General features: G+C 49.5%; 1 long non-coding RNA gene and 1 other non-coding gene across 6 annotated transcripts in view; one reads left to right on the top strand and one right to left on the bottom strand.

Moving 5' to 3' along the window:
* The window catches only part of LOC146186477 (uncharacterized), a 242,691-nt gene that overhangs the window by 144,419 nt on the left and 76,117 nt on the right, over positions 1-22,155 (top strand). Inside the window, exon 7 of one of the 5 annotated variants that reach the window (XR_014708115.1) lies at positions 5,668-5,873. The exons of the other annotated variants lie outside the window; for them this stretch is intronic. This is a non-coding gene — a long non-coding RNA (uncharacterized LOC146186477). Of the gene's footprint in view, positions 1-5,667; positions 5,874-22,155 lie in introns of those variants that run through there. 5 annotated transcript variants of the gene reach the window in all.
* LOC146186478 (U2 spliceosomal RNA) lies at positions 15,969-16,160 on the bottom strand. Its single transcript, XR_014708361.1, has one exon. It is a non-coding gene; the product is annotated as a U2 spliceosomal RNA (small nuclear RNA).

The raw sequence follows: 22,155 nt of genomic DNA, 5'->3' as shown, positions 1-22,155 counted from the left end.
ACGACACTACCGGCTACTCCCCCTTCTATCTTCTATACGGCTGTGAACCTCTGCTTCCTTTTGACAGCCTGCTCCCGTCTGTCACCGCTGCCAGCTCATATGCTCGTGACGCCATAGCCCGAGCTGATGCTGCCCGCGTTGTTGCTCGCAACCGGCTCGCAGCCTCCCAGCACTCCCAGAAACGTCGCTATGATTCCTGTCATCGCAACACCTTCTTACGGGTCTCTCGTGTTGCTTTGGACAGCAGCTCGCCGCGTTGGCCCGGAGAAACTTTTGCCCCGTTATGCAGGACCCTACCGTATTTTACGACAAGTGACTGCAGTGGCATACGAAATCGCGCCCTTGCATCCCGCACGCCATACCTCTACATCACGCACCGAGACGGTCCATGTTGCGCGCCTCAAGCCGTACTACACGGACCCTGGTTTGGACGCTAGTACGCACCGGGACGGTGCTTTTCAGCCGGCGGGGTAGTGTCACATTAGGCGGTGCATGCGCATAAGGAAAGAAGACTCTCGTGAGTTTTAGAGAAGACGACGTCCAACAGTGTCGGTTGGTGCCCGGTTGACGATGCTGTGCTTCTGTGTGCCGTGTCATTTTGGACTAATCTCTTGGCCTTACCTTGCCACGTATCAATATGCTCATGTGGTGTTTTCTGTTTAAAATACAGAAATTTAAAACTGATTTAATTTGAAGGCTTAAGGCCTCAGGAGCGAAGGGACAAGACTGCTGTTGATTGGCATCAGAACAAGACTGCCTGCCGAGGCTGCACGAGCCACACCAGGTGCCGTCTTTATTTTCTTCGCAGGGCGGCGCGCGATATCCGGATTCCCGGCGCCACCCAATAGGGCGCTACAGGGCCCCTCGCCTAGACTGAAAGTCGAAACGGACGGAGGGCCGGCGATGACACTGGAGCAGGAGGTCAGGCAGCGATGCGAGACTGTCCAGTGCGGTCTGTAAGCCGACTTAAGACGGTCTAGGCTGACGGTCTCTGCTAGGCCATTCTGTAGGAGGGTAGCGGTTTTCAGAGTTCGGTAGAGAACGCGGAAAGGTCCGTCGTAGGCCGGTGTAAGTGGGGCTCGGACAGCATCGCGACGCACGAAAATGTGGGTCAAAGTGTCCAGGTCAGTGTGCACGAAAATGGTACGGTGGCGGGACGGACGCGGGTGTAGGTCGGAGGTCTTTAACGCACTCCAAAAGGCGTTGAAGGAATTCTTGGGTTGGGCTGGGAGCTGCTTTGATGTAAAGAAGTCTCCTGGAAGACGCAGAGCACTACCACACACCAGCTCTGCAGCTGAGCACTGTAAGTATTCCAGGATGACGGCCCGTAGCCCAAGGTGCACAAGGGGTAAGGAGTCGACCCAGGTGGTGCAATTGAGGCGAGCAGCTAGGGCGGCCTTCAAATGGCGGCGAAGGCGTTGCACCATGCCGTTAGCACACGGGTGTTATGCAGTGGTACGGCAATGCTTGGCGCCAAGAATATAATTAAGGGAAGCAAACAGGGAGGACTCAAACTGGCGGCCACGTTCGGTTGCCACGGTGCCAAGAGAACCAAGTCGAGATATCCACGCAGAGATGAAGGCGCGGGAAACCGTCGCCGCGGTGATGTCAGGAATCGGGACTGCCTCCGGCCAGCGAGTGAAGCGGTCGACCATGGTCAGGATATAACGGTAGCCTCGAGACACGGCTAGAGGGCCCACGATGTCGAGATGTACATGGTCGAAACGACGGCCATGTGGTAGGAAGGCTTGGGAAGGCGTCTGGGTACGACGGCAGACCTTGGTCGTCTGGCAGGGCAGAGACGTTCAGGCGCGTCCAAGTGCACACATCAGCGCTGACTCCGGGCCAAAAATAGCGGTGAGTGAGAAGTCGCTGAGTAGCCCGAATGCCCGGGTGGCATATGTCATGTAGAGAATGAAAGATGGGGCGACGTAAAGAAGCCGAAACAAAGGGGCGGGAAAGATCTGTTGACACATCGCACCACACTGCAAGGATGAGGCACAAGCCGTACAGTAGGAGAGAACGGGGGTTTTCTCGAGAAGCGGCGAGCTCACAGTCATCCTGCTGGACGGAAGAGAATGCAGCCCAGTCGACAGAGGGAGATGGAGTGTCTACCGCGGCAATACGAGAGAGGGTATCAGCGGCAGTGTTGGTGGCACTTTGCACATAGCGAATGTCGGTAGTAAACTTAAGCGAGTTGGTGGAATTCGCATGAGACGTACTTCGAGGAGTTGGTGCAGAATACATACGTCAGAGGCTTATCGGTCCACCACATGAAACTGGCATACTTCTACAAAATGCCCAAAGTGCTGTATCGCGGAGTAGATGGCCAGAAGCTCTCGGCCAAAGCCGCTGTAGCGGGTCTCAGCAGGAAGCTTCCGAGAGTAAAAAGACAATGGTCTCCACTCGGAGTTAATATAGCTGTAAGACGGCTCCGACGGCCACGCTGGAGGCATCCACCATCAATCTCGTAGGGACGTTGGTGCGCGGATGGACCAAAAGCACGGCGTTCGCGATTGCTTGTTTTGAGGCAGTAAAGGCGGCAAATGCTTCTGATGACCAAGAAATGGCGGAAGACTGGCCAGCTGCTGACCGGAGGAGGTCAGTGAGCGGGAGAAACAGCTCTGCACAGTGTGGGATGAAGCGCCTGGAAAACTTTGCCAGCCCCAGGAATTGCTGTAAGTGGCGCAGTGTTTTAGGCTGGGGATAATTCTTGATGGCCTGATGGATAAAGGACGCGAGAGGGCGGATACCCTCCGAGAATATGTGATGACCCAAGAACTCGAGATCAAAGACACCAAAAACACACTTGGAGGCGTTCACAACCAGGCTGCACTGCTGTAGACGCTTGAACAGAACACGTAGGTGTTGCTGATTATCTTCAGGCGTAGGGCTGGCAATGAGGACATCATCCACGTACGCGAAGACAAGCGGCAGGCACCGCGTGACCCTAGCCATGAACTGATGGAAGGTTTGAGCCGAATTGCGTACTCCAAAAGGGATCCGCACATAAACGAACCAAAAAGCGTTGTAATAGCGGTCTTACGTATATGTATGTCGGCGGGTTCGATAGGAATTTGGTCAGCCTTGACCAGGTCAGCTGTGGGTGGACCCCGAGTGACGATGTGGTGTGTCACCGTATGTTTCGGCGCCTGAGTGAATTTGCATGGCTTGGTCAGCTCCGAGAAATCCGCCAGCACGTTTTCAAACTTGGAGGAAGGTATCAGTGCGCGGATGTCCATGTCAACAAGGTCGGTCAAGACTCCCTAGATGGAAGACCGTCAGTAAAGCGACGACGCTGCACGCTGACGTCCAAGTCGAAGTATGAGAGGAAGTCCGAGCCGATGATCGGGTGAACCACGTCTGCGATGACGAATACCCATCGAAAAGTGCGGCGAAGCCCGAAGTCGAGGGTGAGAAATCTTAGTCCGTACGGGGCTATAGACGAGGCGTTGGCAGCACGGAGTGACTGTTCCGATGACTTGGAACGGTCAGCCTTAGTCGGTGGAACCACGCTGATTTCCGCGTCCGTGTCTATGAGGAACCGGGTGCCAGAGAATGTGTCAGTTACTGTAAATAGGCGGCTCAGACGACTGGCAAGACCACACGCCGCCGTTAGTGATCCCGACGGGCACTTCCCGACCACGAACATGGTGGTGTACACTTCGTGGCCCGATGTCTAAAACGCCGGTGGTGCTAGCAGAGAGCCGGAGGGCTGGGACTGCTAGCAAGACGTGTGTGCGAAAGAGCGCGATGATAGAGACGAGGCGGCTGGGTCTCCTGGGGTATATAGGCTGTGGAGCACGGCGACTGAGGAGGCAAGCTCATCGAGACGGGCCTCCAGACGCGAAATCGCTGGGTCTGTAGGCGGAAAAACAACAGTAACGGATGGAGAGGTCGCCTCATGAATGCTATCGGCGAGCTCAGCCAGGCAGTCGAACGTGACGTCACCGACCGCCGCAAGGGCGAGGCGGATGGGATGGGGAAGGCGTTGGAGGAAAAGCTGTCGAAGCAACGTTTAATAGCTCTCACCGAGAAGCTGGTGCATCCGGCGCAGAAGGGGGAAGGGTGGTGATCACCAAGGTCTTCTTCGGTAAAGAGCTGCTGGAGGCGGGAGCGCTCCGACGGCATACATCTCTCCAGCACCTCGGTTTTCAAATTCTGATATGATATAACGCCCATGGGGGCGGAGAGAACGTCGGAGAGTTCGCCGGCAATGTCGGGAGGAAGGCTGGAGGCGACCTAGTGGTATCGCGTCGTCTCCGAGTTGATGTGGGCAAGGCGAAATTGCGCCTCGATCTGATGGAACCAAACTTGCGGGTTCTGAGGCCAGAAAGGTGGGAGACGAACCTGCAGTGACGAGATGTACTGCAGACGTGATTCCTGTTCCGCGAATGCTGGGGGATCGGTAATTTCTCGTCCTAGATTGCCAGATGAAGGCCTAATGCCTTAGGAGCGAAGGAACAAGAATGCTGTTGATTGGCACCAGAACAAGACTGCCTGCAGATGCTGCACGAGCCACGACCAGGCGCAGTCTTTATTTTCTTTGCTGGGCGGCGCGCGATATCCGGATTCCCGGCGCCACCCAAGCGGGTGCTACAAATTCAATTGAAAAAAAAAAAAAAAAAAAAACAGATTGCGGAACTAATAGAAATGGGGAAAAAAGCAAATCAGAAGAGAATCGATCCATGATAACTCAAGAGGCAATGCTACGCTCTTTGTAACTAGATCTGTGTGTTTTGATAGAACGCAATATACCAGAAAAAGTAATTTCACCAACGCGGAGTGTGTGATAAATCCGTAGAAACGAGCTGTACGAATGTTGAAATTTTACAATACGAATCGAATACGAATGCGGGAAATAGAAAAAAAAAAATGCCTTCGAATATCGAATGAAGTATAAATGTTTAATCAGAGAAAAAAATCGAAAACTAAAAATGGCAATCATTGTTAATTTTGTTTATTTCAAAATTCACGCTGTGTTTGCAAACAGAATGAAACTAGAATTGCATAGGAGCATATACCCCACTGAAAAATCCGCTACACATTTTATACAGGATTCTGTATATCAGCTTTTTGCTTTGTACAGGATAGACGCATGAAACCGGATGCAGCTGTCATATTGCTGTTAGATACAGTAAACTATCGTTAATTAGTTCTTCAGGGGACCAGGAAATGCGTCCAAAAATGCAGGAATTATCAAATGGAGCTGAAAAAGGTTCCGAAAATTGTTTGATGGCAGTAATTTTATCTGATGAACACCTGCACGTTGGGTTTCTGCATTTGAGGCGAAGCCAAAGTGAGAACGATGTTTTTTGCTGGTTTCGTCAAGTCCTTCGCTTTGCGCACACTATCGGGAAGGTCGTCTTCACAAAAGGAAATTCCCCTCTTCGCAAAATGACCCCGTCGCATTTTGAGAATGCTTCCCTGCATAGTAGATAGCGTGGTCACGCGTTGCGGTGAAGCGCACAGTGCGGCGAACCTGCGTTGCACTCGAAAAGTTTCGGTGAATTCAGAAATTTCGAATGTCAGCTTTTTTCTAATATAAATCAATTAACGGACATATTTCATTCGTATTCGAAATTTAGGATATTCGCGCATCCCTACTAGAGACAATTGAACATCTTATACTCGAATGTGATGTTATCTATCCGAATGTCGACGCAGGCAAAATCGCTCCACCTGAGGACCTAGGGTTTGAAGAGGCAACAATGGTCATGTGCACGAATCCGCGGTGGAAGTCAGCAAACAGCGATTGAAAGACTGTCGGAAATGCACTGAGATGACATCAGTTTAGATGTAGGAATAAAGATGTGATGATGAAAAGGACGACTTCGTCGACCGATTTCTAACAAGAATAAATAAAAGAAAAAAAAAAAGCCGTACATGGTGGCTATTATATCTGGACGGAGGTCGATTATGATTATGAAAGACGAGATGACACGGGCGCCATGGTGAGAGGTAGACATACTCGGGGCCGACCCCTATGTTGGGACTGGCGTTTATTGAGTAAACACGAAGAAATTCATAGGTGGCGCTAGTGATTGCACAACACGCCGCCACACAAAATTGGAAAAAAAAAATGAATAAAAACAACAACAAAACAATGATCGCATGAGAAATTTTGAGGAAATTCTCACTGACCTAACAGAGCGCGTCTTGCGGTGGGACAGTTGTCGGTTTTGAGCGACAGTCAGGCAAGGTTACTGTGTGTGAAGGGTGGTGTGGCTTTTTTTTTTTTTTTTTAGTTGACTACACTGATTAGTCTTCAGGTGTTGCGTGGGGATCCGTTGACCGCACCGCACTCGTAGGTGGTGTCGGTTACGTATGCACGTTTGACCACTGGCTGCTTTAACTGTATGCCTTCGAGCTTCTTGGCCTATACTTGTATTATGACTTGCTCTCCCGTTTCTTCCCACGATGCTAAAACTACACTGGCAGGTTCTTGTTTAATGGAGGCAGATCTCGAGCATGTTGCTCTTTGTGCTTGTGCTGTGGCTGCTGCCTTGTTTGAAGCTTTTTTCTGGAATTCTATATGTGGGTAGTGTGGTAGCATTGTACTGGCATGGGCTGGGATAAACGTTCCTATCCTTCTTTTCATAAGCATCTCTGTGGAGACAAGAGGCCATTGATCGGAGCTGATCTGTAGTTCAGTACTACTGCGAGTTCCTTGCCTTCAGACAGCACCTTGGTCATTGTTGATCTTATGATCTGGATGGTTCTCTCAATTCATTCATTTGAGTGAGGGAAAAGTGGTGATGTGGGTTTGTGGACAAGGTTCCTTTCCTTGTTGAAGTTTCTTATCTCTGCGGAGTCGAATTGAAGGCCTTGATCACTTATGACTTATGAAGGTAGGCAAAAACGCGCATATATATTCTTGAGCACTATGATCACAGATGGGGCTGAAGTGGTTGACATTTACTTGACCTCCACAAACTTCGAAAAGTAGTTCACTAAGAACAAATAAGTAGCACCACTGAAATGGAAAAATTCCGCTGCCACTTTCTCTCATGGACGTGGTAGTTCTCTCTCAAGGAGTAGCTGTCGCTGGTTAGCTCGCTGATGGCACTGGCAGAGCTCCCAATCGGGTACCATCTCCTCGATGTTCTGGTTTCGACGAGCTGCGTATTTGCATGCGACGATACCTCTGTGGGTCAGGTGGACAATCGTTCACCACGAAGCGCGCACGCACGCACGCACGCGCACACGCACGCGCACACGCACGCGAACACGCACACGCACGCACACGCACGCACACGCACGCACACACCCACGCACACACACAATACCATTCGTGCACAGAATTCACTCTTGATTGCGTAGTAGGGCTTCACTGTTGTGCAGCTTTTGGGATGTTGTTAGGTCACCCTAACAACATCCCACCCTGGTACAAGTAGCTGTTATGTTTCTTATCCCAGCTAGTTGCTGCTGGATCAGGTGCTCGAGACAGCGTGTCAGCAACTGCCAGATGTTTACCAGGACGTACACCAACTTCACAATATAGCGTATAGAGCCGAAGTAGTAGGCGTTTCTGTCCGGGTGAGATTTTGTGGAGGTTGTTACACTGAAGAATAATGAGAGGTTTATGATTAGTTTTAACCACAATGCTTCGAGCACAGGTATAGTACTGAAATTGTTCACAGGCAAACACAACCGCGAATAGCTCCTTCTCAATTTGGGCTTAGCGCTGCTGAGCTGGTGTGAGTGCTGCATATGCATAAGTTACTGGGTGTCCGTTCTGAAGAAGGACGCTGTCGCTTCCATAGGAACTTGCATCTGTGGATACAGTAATAGGCTGTGCCACAAAGGACTTAAATTGTCATTGGTGTAAATGAACTCAGTTCGTGACACAAAGCTGTCACAAATTCGGAGCCCACGCGCTAACGCATTCCATTCGCACCAGTCGCACATGATTGTCCATGATTTCGTTTTCTGCATGTTCAAATCACCTATAGCCAAACAGATTCTTATTGTATATCGGCAAGGCTGTTGTGTGTATTGCGGGTGGCATGACGACATGCTCATTTTTTCCCCCGCAAAGCACAATACGAGGTACAAATCCTCCGCAGAGCATTTGGACTGCTCTCCGAACAAACGCATGTATTCTTGTTTTTTTTTTTTTTTTTTCGTACTTCGGATGATACGTAAGCATCGCTTCAGAGCCAGTGATGCATAAAATCGCCTTCCAATTCACCATTGAGGCAGCTCTTTTACCCTGTAACGCTCTCAGGGCTGTTTTGAAAAGACGGGCACGGTTATGATTCTGGGCAGGTCTAAAAAAAAAAAAATCAGAAACGAAGTTTCTCTCGCTCCCATGTAAATAAGGGCCTTCGACAGAACATTAAGGTAGCATTCTCGCTGGCTGACTGTTTATTATTGCTTCCCTGCCGTTGTGTTCTTGTTTAGCGAGCTACAAGAGCATGGAAGAGGATACGTGTTCACGAGCAAGGCGCTGGGCACATATGAATAGCATACACGAACTCCGTCAGGCAGAAACGTTTTTGTCGAAAGACGCAATTGAAAACACCGTTCAAGTATTGCCAGTACCGTTTGACGAATCAACGTACGATGCATGGCAACTCGATTTTTTTCCCATCCACAAACTTTTTTTGCATACGCGTTCGCTTCCTAATGGATCTGTACGCTGACATGTTTAGAGAAGCGCGTCGCTCTGGCGACGACCGGCAATCTGTACGGACGTCTCGAAACGCAGCAAAACGCTTTGAGGGCCGCATAATGGTTCCAACCTTGCGCGTGATTTTGGGGTATGAGCAGGCCATTCTTATAAGAATAGGAGTGGTACGTATACTTAATGGCTTTGCGGGCGCACAGGAATGAAAGTAGACGATCTTCGAGTATATGTTTTAACATTTTTATCAGTTCGAGAGTTTTTCCAATTACATTTCTCTTGCTGAGATGCTGGGGCAGGAGCTCTGCATTGCTTCGGACGAAGGATGTCTACACTCGAACGTTTTGCTCATGATGCCTATTTAGTATACTATTGAAAACTGCGACTCATGAATGCACATTCAGACACAACGTTCACTGGAAAGGTATTAGGGATCACTGTGTCTACAGTGTCTTAACTTGAATACGGCTCTTGCTCTACAGTTGAACTTGTTTATTTTAAAACACATTTACTATGGGGCTTGGAACGAAGCTCATCTGTGCGGTATGTATACAGTGCGTTTGTTGGAACCAAGCAGCATGTCAGTATATGGCGGTGTTGTGCGCCAGTTCAGAACATTTGTGAAACACACAGCTCAGAAGAACGAGGTGTGAGATTGTAGCATACTTTTTAAGCACGGGACGTCCAAGTCGAGCCGACTCATCTACTGAAATGTGCACAGAGCGCGCAACTGAAGACCCTGCTCATCTACATCTCTAGACTTGCGCATATTTGCTCATACACCCATATTAAAACATTTTGCTTGATTACCTTAAATTGTCAGTTGGGTTTATTAAATAAAAAAAATTTTAGTACGAAAATTGGTTTATTGTGACTTACACGCGAACTAATTATTTATAAGCTGGTAGGAAAGCCTTATTGCAGCTATATCGTGCCGAATTTCGTCTTAGTCGGTTGCGGGCCCATTTGCAAGAAGATTGTAACAAAAAATAATAGTTTTTTTTAAAGAAGCATTTATTGGAAAAGTGCAATATTATGGCGTGAATCGCCTTGACAATTTTCGCATTTTGTTTCGCCTTTGCCGACGATGCCATGTTTGTGTGCAACATTCGTTTAGTTTCGGCCATTGAAAAATTAGCCTTTCCAATGGGAAACGGTGATGTGTTGGTACAAGACAAAATAATTTCAAGATGTCTCATGCAGCCTTTGCCTCTATGTATAAGCGGAGTGACCGATATGAACAAGAACTTCTTTTTCTCACTCACTGCTATTTTAAATATGTGGCCATACACTGTCAGGTTTCGTCAACTGGTGCTGAGCGCAAAGTAGCCACGAAGAAATGAATGCGAAAAAAGAAAGACGGCACGTCGTACATTCAATGTGGATAGGGCAGTCATGATCGCCCGATGTTCGATGCGATCAAAAGCTTTGGAGAGATCCAAAGCTAAGACGGCCTTGGTGTGACCAGAAAAAGTGTGTCAAAAATTGCGTGGGTGAGTTGCAGCATGGCTTGCTGTGCGGAAAGATGAGGTCGCAATCTCATCATGTTGTGCGGATATAGATTGTTGTCTGCCAATGTGTTGTAAGTCTCGCTAACACAACATGCTCCGTGAGCTTTCCGAGGCACGAGGTTAGAGTAATCGGGCGACGGTTTTTAATGTAAATGGTTTGTTATGGTTTGAGTATAAATAAACCTTCGCGTGACTCCAGGACTGCGGGAGGACACCCTCCCTCTAGCACTGGTTAAAGTATGCAGTAATTTTGGTGATCGACTGGTCATCCATATTACGCAGCATGCTATTTGTGATTTGGTCCAGACCAGGTGCGGAGTTTGTTTGCGGAGACTAATGGCGAATTCGAGTGGGAGAGCAGGTGCTCTCGAGAGCACTTCGAAAGGGCTCTCAGACAAGCGGGCGCACTCCAGTAGGAGAGGAGTAGAATCGCTGGCTTCCAATGGTAGAGGAGGAGGGTTTTTCTTCCGCTGAGAGCACCCGAGTGCACTCGCGGCTGCTCTCTCTTCTAAAACGAGTGTATCACATCGCATAAAGCGTCATATCCGCGCCATCTTTTTTTTTTTTTTTTTCTGAGTAGTCGGCGGCGCTCAAAATGGCGGCTGCAAAGCGTCGGCTCTCGGTATGCTCGGCGAACTCTTCGGAATCAAGCTAATTTGTGTCAGGAGTGGAAAGCATTGCTCAGGTGCTGTATGCATCTTTGAGAGTCAACGGTGGCATCGAAAGGGCCAAACGAGGCAAATCGCCGCGCTGCGTGAACAAAGGCATACAAAACAAGCGGTTCTTCACGGAGCGTTGGCGTCTCCTCGGGTTGCAACTGCCGCCACTGCGGGCAGGCGGAGAATGCTGGGGAGAGCAGTGTGGTCACGTGGTCGTGGCGCGCTGCTCTCGACACGCAGAGAGCGTTCCTGTGGGAGGGCAGTTACACCCTCGTTCGGCGTGCTCTTGTACTGCACTGCAATGCTCGGCGCCTCTGCTCTCGTCCCCCCAACCGAATGAGCCATAAGGTGGGCTGCTCTGACTTCCGTCTCCGTGAACTCTGTGTCCAGTGTTGAATTGAGCTGTTCTGTATACGGGGGGCAGATGTGTGGGGACTTCCGGAGAGGTGTATGGGTTTTGAAGTGTGTCTTGGAAGGCGTCGGGATCTTCAAATGTTCATGTATGAGGCGCGTCACGTGGTGTTGTGTTGTTCACTTGGTGCGTGTAGGGTCAATGAGATGTCGGAGAAGCTACCATGCATGTTTGATGGATAGTTTTCCGGCGATGCTATCACATACCTGTCCCCAATTGGGTCGGCACAGGTCTTCAGAATATAGTTTTTTTTGTGTCTGAAACGCGGCCAGCCGCTTTTCAAGTCGTCTGTTGTGTTTATCGTTTTTCCAGCTTCCCAGGATGCTATGATAAGCCTCCCAGAGGTGGCCTAGGCGTGAGTCAAGGGTAAGGGTTTCGGTGGTAATTTCTATGTGTCGCGTGTTGTGGTGGACGTCATCCATAAGTAATTGCACCCAAGCGTCGGTGTCTTTGATATGAGTATCTGAATGGGCGGTTCGCGAAGCGAAATGCATCCTATTTAGTGAGTCTGTGTCCTGTCTAAATGTGATGACGAGGTTTGTACGGGACAGTTATTTGTATAATGTAGTGATCACTGCATAGTGTATGTTGTGATTAGTTCCAGTTAAAACCGCGTAGATAGCGGCTCAGCGTCAGGTCTGAACTAGCGTCCATGCTGACATTTTTGACAATCCTCTTCAGAGTATGGAACGGGTTGTGTACAGTGAGTTGGAGTTTTTCCAGGGGCAGCCAGAGCCCACGACCTCGATGTGTGGTTTTTGTGTATCCCCAGTCAGAAAGCTGACTTGGAAACTCTACCAATTAGCAGCGGATGTTTCCCTGTTATCGGATGCAGCTCTCGAAGAAGTGTTTCTAACGGGGCCATTGGCTTGGATGGTGGGTGGTGTATATTTTCTATGCAGACTGATGGGAGAGCATGTGACTGATGCATAAGTTCTGTGATCACGCATGGCGTCTCTGACATCATGTGGTAAGTTTTGTAGGGCAGGAGAAGTTGCAGAGGTACGCGTTTGCCCCGGAAGCCGCGGCAGTTCCAACTTAACCAGTTCAGTTCAGTTCAGGCGTTCAGTCGTGTCCGACTCTTCGTGACCCTATGGACCATGTCACGCCACGCTTTCCTCTATTTTGTATCGCAACATCTTGGTCTCGCCTGTGGTATCTATAGTCTTGTCTTGTTTTGTGCGCGCTGTTTTTTGAAGCGGGTTTCACAACGCTGTGTAAAGCAGTCGTCGCGCGAGCCTCAGTTTGACATTCAAGTGACCTTGACAGAAACTGCGTCTTTTCTTTCTTATGAACCAATTTACAATTGAATTCAAGGTGCTCGCTTCTTCTGCGGACACCTGAACCGCACCGGTGGGTAAAATATGAAGGTGGGAGTGAAGCGGAAAGAGATGTCGCAGTGGAGGGCTGCAGAGTAGTGTCGATTACCTGGGGATCTCCGACATACAGTGACATCGCACGTCACAGGGACGTCGCCTCTCCATTTTGCCTCCATCTAAACGCAGCCGCCGGCAATCCGCCTTTTGCGCGAGTTCTATGCGCATGCGCGAAGCCCCAGCGGCGACTGATGAAAACACACTGAGAGGCGTCGACGGCGCTTCTCGTCGCCGCACTCATAGCCAACGCACGGGGGCTGGAGGCGCGGTACGTTCACAGCCTCGGTAAAACGATGCCAACCACCTGTGCCGCTTACGGCTGCCACTATCGAGGCGTGCCGGGATGCAAGACGCATTTTGTTAGGTTTCCTTCGGCGAGCCGCGACCTGCAACGGCGTGAAGCTTGGATTAGGGCAATCAAGCGTCAAGACGTGAATGGGCGACCTTGGCAGCCGACTGCGCAAAAAACACTTCGTTACAGGTATGTATGCATCTAAAGGAAATGTGCATGATGAAAAGTATCTACCGGAGTTTGCAACACCAAGCCTGTAACCCACCAGTGATAGCCGCAATGAGCATTTGTTCGGCGCGTCTGATGGCGATGTATTTTGTCGTTTGTTTTATTTATGTGCGAAGGGGCCGGGTAGCGCAGATATCACAGGTGGCTGTGTGCGCTAGACCGTAATATTTAGCATGTTTTATTGCGACTGCCGCCTGACTAAAAAGAAGAAAAAAAGGGTGTTTGTTGTGATGCACCGCCGTTAGCGAGCCGAGTGGTTGAGCTGGTCATGAGGCGCTCGCGAACGGCAGTGCATTAAAACTCCGTATTTTTTTTTTCTTGTTAGTGAGGTGGCAGTCACGATAAAACATGCTAAATATTACGGCCTAGCGCACACAGCCGCCTGTGATATCTAAGCTACCTAGCCCTTTCGCACATAAAGATAAGAAGGGACAAAATACATCGCCTTCAGGCCCGGTGCAACTGAAGCAATCACGCACCGAAGAAATCCTCATTGCAGCTATCACTGGTGCGCTACAGCCTGGGTGAAAACTCCAGTAGGTACTTTTCATCATGCCTATTTCGCTTAGATGCATACATACCTGTAGTATCTGTGTTCTTGCCGCTCGGAGCATATGACGCACTTGACACTTGCACGACGCACAGTATTTTTTTTCTAATTAAAGGCTCGCCTTCGTGCACGCCAAAGCATCCGGACTTTGTTCCTTTAATGTACGCAATCAGATGCACTTCGTTAGGGAGCTTGATAATCGTCGTCTTCGCCCAACCGTTTGCAACGGCAAGGAAACCGCCCGGCACAATAAATGAGTCTCCTGGAGGGTTCATGCTCGTTCACTTGTAGAGTGGATCGCTCTGGACGTAGAACAGAGTTGGTTCCTGACCGAGATGCGCATCCGATATGTAGGAGATTCACATGTGTCACCAAGTTGTTGATTCCGCAGAAATCGCGGCGGAGGCAGAAATGAACGTTGGAGATCCTTTCACAACAGAATGACCATTCTCTGTGCACCGAGAACCTTTTCACCACTGCGACCACATCCGTTCTGACTCCTGAGGCCAGAAACCGGCTACAGCTCTGAATCATCCATTGCCAGAAAAATGCAGCGCGGTTCCTGCAGGTGTGCATTCCGGCCGGGACAATGCCCTTTTCACGGGGTGTGTATATGTGACTCTCTGCCGATCTTCGTGGATGAAATCCTATAGCTGCACGGTTGTAGATGACGCGAGGAGGAAGCGACGCCCATTGCACCATGCCGGCGCCGCGGTGACCGCATTGTGCTCGGTAACTCAAGACACCCCGCGCATATGCGCCGCTCAAAGTCACAGGAGACGATTCCACCTAGCTCTGCAGCATCAACAAACCCCTGGCTGCTTTGCCCTTTGAGATCCCTCTCTCTCTCTCTCTCTGCCCCCACGCTCTCCTGTCTGCCGAAAACCTGCACGCTGAGAGCGTCTCATTCTGTCACGTCGAACACGGCCCGCGCTACACGCTCTTACAATACGAAGATAGTATATGCGTACGTGCGTTATGAGTGGATTGTGAAAACGCTCTACCTTCCCCCATACTGCGTGAACATGATATGCTGCAATCACTGTCACTACTTTCCGCTCCGAGGCCAAAAAAAGGGGGGAAGCTTTCGCTTTCTACCAGCGTTGGCGTGGCCATTTCGTATGGTGCGCTTTCGCGTCGTCTGCTACACTGCCGCTCAATGTGTTTCCCGCCCGCTCCCGCATGACGGCGCCACATCCTCGCGCAAAAGGCGGATTGGGTTCGAACTAGTGTACTCCGTAACAGTAGTCGGGCATCATCACCACCTCGTCGGGGCATTATCGCCTGATACAATGACATTTTCCGAGTCGGCTACCGTTAACCGGTCATCTGGCACGATGGCTCAATTTACGTTCGATTCCGGCTGCAGTGGCCGCGTTTCGTTCGAAACCCCCAGTTGGTCGTTCAATTTCCTAAGCCCTCCACTACATAGACGATGTGGCCTTTGGATGATAAAATTAAAGCCATACCATTTCTTTCTTCGCATGCACTACGTAACTGTGACGAAATGACGTCGCGATCGTCCAGGCCTAATAATAGTTATGTAATGACGTCAAAAATGATGTTTTACGATCGATGTGGGGTAAATGAGAAATACCAAATAAAAATTTCTTTTGCGCTTTGGTTTTTGCGGTTTAACGTCCCAAAGCGACTCAGGCTATGAAAGACGCCGTAGTGGTGGACTCCGGAAATTTCGACCACCTGGGGCTCTGACATGGCACAACACACCGGAGCTTTGCTTTTCGCCCCGAGTAAAAAGCGGGCGCCGAGGCCAGGATTTGATCCCGCATCATTGGGAACAGCAGTCCAGCACCGTAACCACTGCGCCTCCCCGGTGGGGTAAATACCAAATATAAAGAAAGGTGTGTATTTTTTGCTGTCTTTTATTTTCAAAAATGTCCCGGTGAGGACTGGGACATCGAAAGGTGAAAAGTGTTTTATTGCGAAAGCAATACTACTTTCTTTCAAGCTTTTGCGGTGCGACGGCGGTGCACATGAAATGACCTTTCGCATGACCTCTGTGTGACGTCACGCCTCAAAACTGGGCGACCAATTCGCGCCGACCGTGAGAGACGGCGGTGCGCATGAACGGCGGCCTAACTCCCGCTCTCTCCGCCAGGAGCGCCACAGGTGTTGTGACGTTATACAGCTGTATAAAGCGGCGACCGACTCGCGCCGTCTGTGAGAGACGGCGGTGCGCATGACTACGACGCCACCGACTGCTAAGGATGCTTTCGCAACCTACCGGGCTTAACCAAGCTAAGCCTGTGCCAATTTCTTTTTTGTTCTTTGTTTTCAAAAATGTCCCTGGGGGGACTGGGCTGCACCTGGCAGTAGTGCAATGTCAGAGCAACCCGCGGTGTCGTAGGAGAGAGCCCCGTCACGACACCCAACAAGAAAAATAAAACTAATATCCCGGGGCCCCCTGGGAGCCCCTATCAGATATTAAGCTGATAAGAACAGATTCATAAATACGACCTTAGCCATGAGGCCGAGAAGCGATAGCTCTTAAGTTGTTGTGGCTGTAGGAAGAAGGAAAGGAAAATGCATGGGCCTGCTACTGGCTCTGTAGCTGAGTCACCTCTGCTGCCTCGTGCAGACAGAAGAGAAAATAAAGAAGAAAGAAAACGAAGATGGAGAGAAAGACGCGCGCCGCAACAACAGCCGTCGTCCATCACCGAAGCGGTGGCGGGTGCAATGACGGCCTACAACAGATAAAAATTCGCTGGCAGGCAAGCCCCCGCCGCAAGCGGCCGTGATCTATCTGTCCCAGTTGTTGTTGTTGTGGCTGTAGAAAGAAGGAAAAGAAAATGCGCGGACCTGCTACTGGCTCTGTAGCTGAGCCACCTCCGCTGCCTCGTGCAGACAGAAGAGAAAATAGAAAAGAAAGAAAAGGAAGAGGGAGAGAAAGATACGCGCTGCAACAACAGTCCTCGTCCACCACCGAAACGGTGGCGGGTGCAATGACGGCCTACAACAGATAAAAATTCTGTGGCAGGCTAGCCCCCGCCGCAAGCGGCGGTGACCACCTGTCCCAGCCCCATCAGGGGAGTATAGCTTGTATGTTGTGGCTGAAGAAGGAAAAAAAAATTGGTCTGGCTTGCTTATGGTTAAGCCTATGATGCGAAGCATACTAGCATTTCTTCTGCGCGCTGCTCCTTTCGTTTCTCACTTTGCTTCTTCCGGTAAGCACGCTCCTTTACAAGGCGCTGTTCCCGCTGTTCAGGACTTTCTCCAGCACGCATTTTCCGTTTGGTAGCATTTTGCCGCTCGAACCGAGTAGTACTCGAAGCTTGATCCTTCACCTCGGCATCGGTTGACGAACGCTGCCGTCTAGCTGCATACTGTGCACGTCGCTTGGCAAGCCGTACTTCTCGTTCTTCTCCCGTTTCCGTGGCTGTTCGTAACTTGCGCTTTGCGGTCTGGCGAGCCGCCCTCTCCATGGCCGACATCTCGCTGCTCAACTGACCCAACGAGTGCGTCGCCTTTTATACAATTGCGTGACGTCAGTATCTCCTAGCCGTAGGAGCGGTAGTTAGACCGCCGGCGGAGGCTGCGCGTCCGCAAGTGAGCGCACGAGTTGAGCCCCAGCTTTCACAGCTGTTGTGACATCATATCACGTGGTGCGCCGATGTAGGTCAAGTGGTAGCTACGCGGCCGCGCGCGGCGCAGCAAGGAAGAGCTCGGTTGTGCGGCTAGTATGCTTCGCATAAAAATGCACAGGCCTGCAAATGGCTCTGTAAGTGTGCCACCTCCGCTGCCTCGTGCAGACAGAAGAGGAAATAGAGAAGAAAAGGAAGAGAAAGACGCGCGTCGCAACAACAGCCGTCGTCTACCACCGAAGCGGTGGCGGGTGCAATGACGGCCTACAACAGATAAAAAATCGGTGGCAGGCAAGCCCCCGCCGCAAGCGGCAGTGACCTACCTGTCCCAGCTCCATCAACCCGCTTCACGACACAACCCATTCACGCGGACCCGAACACTGACGCTAGTGATGCCACTTTTAAGGTTAAAGTTCTGAGGCAACTGTTTGGCTCAATTTATTTTCGAAAATGTTTTAAAGTAAATACAACATGGGAAGACAAAGCTGTTTATTATAAGAGTGGCTCGTTTTCAACACACCTCTGTTGAACTAGAAAAAGTGTCAACAGCAGCGAGTTATTGCTAGCGCGCCCCTCGGGAAAAATAGCTGCACTAACAGCGCTTTCGCACATCGGCTACAGTGATCATGCAGACTTACCTCATGAGAGGTAAAAGCGAAGCTGGAGTTGGGGGATTTCAGTGGGGGATTTCAGAACCGCGGCACACCACGGTTGCCGCGGTTCTGACTAAATATCTGTTAGGGAATTAACCTCTGTTCGTCTCGACACGATCTCACCGTATACCGTTACATAAGAAAATCATCGTTCATTTCCTTTCTTGATATTACCAGTGTAATGAAATTCGGGTTTCTAACGCTCTGGAGGTCATTTATTGCGTATTTTAAAAGGTCAAGCCAATCAATTTTCTCTTGCCAATACTCGTAGTCCAACTCGTAGTCCAGAGGCGTAACTGGTAAGCCATCATCAGAACAGTTCATGCTTGAGATATCCGACATTTTCATAAGGCATAGGTTTTTGAGAAGGAACATCCAGCGTTCGGAATTAAAAGGTTATTGATTACAGCTCTACCTCGTTACCACTATAACGAAATTGAAAGGGCCCTGAGATATGTAGCCGTTGCTTTGTTCCAGCTGTAGACGACTTTGTTCGCAACTGTCGTTTAAGAACAGGTATTTATGATGAGCGGTTTACATACACGCGCCAGCTTCTCATACGGACCACTGTCCTAAGAAAACGATAAAGGGCCGCTTCACGGCACAGCGCATTAACAAACACCCCTACATCCCTACATCCATGAAGCAACTTAGTTCTGCCGCAAGGTAAACGCCTACCGTAAGCAGAAATAAAGACGTAAAAAAAAAGAAAACATAGGGCACAAGGTTGTTCCGTGCGCTGTACAATCACATTGATAAGGGCGCATGCCGCTGGCTGTTGAAATCAACAGATAAAGATCTCCAACCATCGCGGCAATATATATATAGTTCAGAACACCAGGAGTGTGACCGCTCAGTGGGCTGCATTCTGGCCAAGTTGCAGCGAAGTTGTTGTTGTGGGTGTAGAAAGAAGGAAAAGAAAAGCACGGGCCTGCTACTCGCTCTGTAGCTGAGCCACCTCCGCTGCCTGATTGATTTATAGGAAGGCAAAGGCGCGATAACTGTCTCACTTGTTTTCTGTGGACACGCAACCGCGCCGTAAGGGAAGGGACGGAGATGGGAGTGAAAGTGGAAAGAGAGAAAGAGGAGCCGTAGTGGAGGGCTACGGAGTAATTTCGACCACCTGGGGATCTTTAACGTGCGCTGACATCGCACAGCACACGGACGCCTCTTCGTTTCGCCTCCATCGAAACGCAGCCGCCGAGGTCGGGTTCGAACCCGGGTACTCCGGCACAGTAGTCGGGCGTCTTACCACTGCACCACCCCGGCGGGGCAAAAAATAGAGAAGAAAGAAAAAGAAGAGGGAAAGAAAGACGCGCGCCGCAACAACAGCCGTCGTCCACCGGCCTATAACAGATAAAAATTCGGTGGCAGGCTAGCCCCCACCGCAAGCGGCGGAGTCATACCTGTCGCAGCCCCATCAGGGGAGTACCACAAGGAGACTGGATTGTATTCAGCAGCGAAGTGCCACGAAGCAGGCACATTGTCCGGGAAGACGCGCTATGCGATCTGCGCTCGATCAGTAGAGTTCTCAGCTCGTTTGGTGCCATGCTCGATAGAGTTGTTCATGAGCGACAATTTCGCTTTGCTGAGTCGAATGGGCACGCATTTTAGCTTCGTAATAACCAGATATAAACTACGCGTCGTGTGCTATGGTTATATCTGGGATAGCCATTACTGTTGGTTTGGTTTCGTTTATGGGATTTAAAGTTCCAAAGCAACTGAGGCTTTGAGAGACGCGGGGTCCTTTAATGGGCACGAATATCGTACAGCACACGGGCGCCTTGCGCTTCGCCTTCATCGACAAGCGGCCGCCGTGACAATATAAGACTATGTATCGCGTCCATTAGCATAGCGGTCGAGGCCCATTACTACCGCTGTTGTATTCATTTACTTGTCATGAACTGCTTCATCATAACGAGATTTGACCGTCCCTGCATCAGCACCACATTGGGGTTTCCTTAACAAGCTTTCCTTTCAAGAAAAGTCGGACCGCCGAGCTTAACGTTGTTCGCAACCAGATGATAAAGTTGCCCAGATGTGCATCTTTTTAGTCAGGCACATCAGCTGTTCTTGCCTGCGTCTCTTCAGGGGGAAGACTGGTCAGTTTCTTAATTACAGAAGGCGTTAGGGCTAGAAGAAGACTAAAACAAATATCGGCGAATTTTTAGACAGTGATCTGGAATTTTACACAATCTCGCCTTTTTTGAAGGTGTAAAATATAGGCAAAATAAATAACTCTCACTTAAATAAAATTATTGACCAGGTTGTTTCGCACAAGGTCCTCTACAAAAATTAGGGCGACCAATTTTATTTATGCGGGACAAATTAAATAGCATCCGGACTTCGGACTCTGCTCATGTAGTAACGAGGAACACATTAAAGGCTCTCGTTATGTCTGAGTTACTCTCTCGTACAAGCCGAAGAGGTAGGTGATTGCCTTCTCTCTATACTGCCACCTGTCAATCATGGCAGGTGGCTCTAGCAACCTGCCATACGGAACAAGCTTCAGGCGCAAGGCGGACCGTTTTCGCCTCCATGCACGCCTAATGCTTCCGCATAAAGAGAAATGGGAGCAGCTTCCTTAAGCACCTGTCGCGAGACGGTGATTATGAACAGACGATGATTGGCACTCAGTGCCGAGAACGTTTATTGATGCATTAATCCACATTGGCAAAAAAAAAAGTAAAAAGAACCATGTGGTGTCTGGAATTCCATCCATGATTTATCGAGATGTTGATGGCTCCTCAAGGTAACGTAAAATGACAGAGTGCTGATTGGCCGACGGGGTGTGTGACGTCGCAAGATTACGTGACACGGCCAAGCTGGCAGGCGACAAATTATATAATCATCATCATCAACAACAACAACAGCTTGCCAATATACCCATTGGAGAGCGAAGGCCTCTCTATATCACTCCAAATAACCCGGTCCTGGCAACTGCATCCATCTCATACTTGAAAACTTATTCGCCAACCCAACTTTCTGCCGCCTCCGGTTAGGCTTGCCATCTGTTAGAATCAACTGAATCATTCTCATGGACCATATTGCCTTGGCGTTACATGATCCTGTCCGCGCCTATTTCTTCTTCATTTATAATAGAGCGCAATCAAGTCGCTTTTGTTCCCTGGCCCATTCGGCACTTTTCCTATGTCTTGACGTTGCACCTATTTTTTTTATTTTTTTTTTTTGCAAAGAGCTCGCCTGGAAAGATGTGCTGATATCTTTTTTAAAGAGATATAAAAGCTACGTTAGGCTGACGGTATCGATACAGCAGAGAAATTTCTACTAAAGCAAGTTTAAAGCTATACCTATCTTCTACAATGAATCACTATAGTTGGTTGGTAGAAATTTTTTTTTTTTTCGGAATAACGAATTCTCAAGAAAATGCTTCGCTCAGATTACTGCGTTGGTGATATGCATTGCCCTCTCAAAACAAGGCAGACAAGAAGCACTTCTATAGTCGGATACAGGTCAAGAAAAAAGCGGGATCCAGCTATCAAAGGACCACCCTCCAACCAATTGCTGCCGAGCTATGCCATGACGTCACGACCGACCACCTTGCACCTACGAGTAGCCCTTGGAACGTGGTTTCTTGAAGTAAGTCCGTGCTGGCAAACAGTTCCTAAATGCTTCGCGAGTTTCAGCAAAAATACGAACAGCTTATTCGATCGATAGTCTTTAGAGTATCAACAGATAAAACGACAAATTCTGATGATGCATTTCAGCACTGTCAAGTTTTCAAGAAACCGCTTCGTTGTTCTGCGCTTAACTGCATCAGCGGTGTCACCTAGTAGGGCTCTGCGAGGTGAAGGAAGGAGGGAAAAACTTTATTTAGCCCTGTCGTGACGCTGGGGCTACGTCGACCCGGCCTTCACTTGGTAGCGTGCAGAGACTCGGGGTTGAAGTAGGATTGAATCTTCGAAGTTGGTGAAATATGTACAAGCAGGTTTAATGGCACTTTGAGAAAACTTATTTACAATATTTACACGAAAAAGAAGGGTACATCAGCAAAATGGCAAGCGTTAAGAGTTCATAGCGAGAAGCGACTGGATGAGCCGTTTACCCAGGGCCCAGAGCGACATTTCGTGCTCTGCAGCGTCCTTAAAAACCCCCTATGTCCAGCCCCTCTCTGAAGATGCTGACCAACCAAATCCAGGGCACGCCCCTCAGGTATCGGCATCCAATCGAACACATCACTGCACTGATGGTCTGAAGCACTGACTGGTCCGGCATTCATTCG

The sequence above is a fragment of the Amblyomma maculatum genome, chromosome 6 (genome assembly GCF_055883805.1).
Source record: "Amblyomma maculatum isolate TAMU_Amacu chromosome 6, ASM5588380v1, whole genome shotgun sequence".
Lineage (NCBI taxonomy): Eukaryota > Metazoa > Arthropoda > Arachnida > Ixodida > Ixodidae > Amblyomma > Amblyomma maculatum.
The sequence above is the reverse complement of the archived record's forward strand: the minus strand, read 5'-3'. Positions and strand labels throughout refer to the sequence as shown.